At 37.4% G+C, this 1,589-nt stretch overlaps 1 pseudogene; it reads right to left on the bottom strand.

Moving 5' to 3' along the window:
• Window positions 1–695: 695 nt before the first annotated feature.
• LOC135970791 (coiled-coil domain-containing protein 90B, mitochondrial pseudogene) lies at window positions 696–1,156 on the bottom strand (annotated as a pseudogene).
• Window positions 1,157–1,589: the final 433 nt, after the last annotated feature.

The raw sequence follows: 1,589 nt of genomic DNA, 5'->3' as shown, positions 1-1,589 counted from the left end.
GAAATTTCTAAGGGTAAAGATAAGAATATGGTTTTGCTTCACAGATGTTTAGTTGAGGCAATTAGGAAATGTACTAACACAAATTCTGACTCAAAAAAAAGGACAAACCCCTTTGGGAGCACATTTTATAACCCAATCTGACCCTGATATCCGCATGAAACTACAAAAAGCAGCTATGGGTCCCCAGACTCCTGTGGATCAGTTTTTGTTGTTGTTGTTGTTGTTGTTATTGTTGTGGTTGTAATAACCTTTTATTTTATAGTAAAATGTAATTATACAATGGTTATCAGGGAAGTTAATTCAGTAATAAGTATGTAAGCTAGGGAATAGTTTTCAAATATTCAGCCAATACCAACAAGGTCCTGTATGATTTACAAAACTGATCAAGCAAACACAAGAAAACTCTGATTCAATTTCTATGAACTATCAAAAGGACAAAATGCTCTTCTATCTCAGATAAACCAGATTTGAAAGACAGCTTTTCAATATAAAAAAGACACACACACACACACTCACACACACACAATAAAGACAAAATACCTCTTCTCATTCTGAAACATTTCCTCTTTTAGTCCTTATATACTTTGAATAATCTTGTATGGTAAATTTTTGCTGCAACAGACAATGTTGCAGATCAATCTCTCCTGTTTTGGTGTTCTAAGAAGCCAACAGCCACAGCAGTAAGAGTATTAATACTACTTCCAGAATCTCTAAAATCCCAATGCTACTGCCAGGCAATTAAATAGCGAGACTGCAAGATAACGAACTGTCTCAAGTTTGTTAGACTCCATCAGTGTTTTTAGGAAGCAATTTCTGCATCAGTTTTATTACTGGTCACTGAAATAATACTTTTGGTTTGGGGATCCGTTTTTGTAAATTCTGTAGTTGCTTTCTTCAGTTGCTTTTCTTAATCTGTAAACGTATCTGTAACTCTGCTCCTTTCTAGGTTGATATCCAGTTTATTATCTGCTCTGATTCAACTGATTTCATGTATTAGTGGTTGCTTAACTTGGTCTAATTCAGTTTTCATTTTCTCATTCTCTGCTCTCAGATTTGTGAATTCACTTTTCTCTAGGATGCCCATTTCTTTCCTGATAGAGCCCAAATGAGCCATTGGCTCTTGTACTGTTATTTTCTGTGGAGCTTGAGTGACCATCTTTTTATTGGTAGTATCCAAGCTGACATTTGATAAAGTAGTTAGTGCTGATACTGTAGTTTCTGCTTGTGTTTTGTCAAATCCATGAGTTTCCAAGTCCTGAACCAATGCATGGGTATCAAAAGTTAATTTCCTTTCTTCTAAAGGAGTTATAGCCTCTGGCGGCCTATCATATCCCTCCTTGCTTGTGGTGCTGAAGAAGTCTCTCTCCAGGCTTTTGAATATGGCATTTTTCGTTTTTAATAACAGGGGCAGAACATAGGAAGCAGAAAGAGCAAAAAGGACCTCCCAAAAGGTGCAGCTCTTGGCTGCAGCCTTAAGCTCACCTCCCACATGGGATTGCCCTCCTGGTTCTTAGCCTAAACAAGGGAAGCGAAAAGGTGAAAAACATAAAACTGGGCATCCAAGTCACCATGCCTTGGGCATAAATCAG

This window comes from Macaca fascicularis, chromosome 5, assembly GCF_037993035.2.
Source record: "Macaca fascicularis isolate 582-1 chromosome 5, T2T-MFA8v1.1".
NCBI lineage: Eukaryota > Metazoa > Chordata > Mammalia > Primates > Cercopithecidae > Macaca > Macaca fascicularis.
The sequence above is the reverse complement of the archived record's forward strand: the minus strand, read 5'-3'. Positions and strand labels throughout refer to the sequence as shown.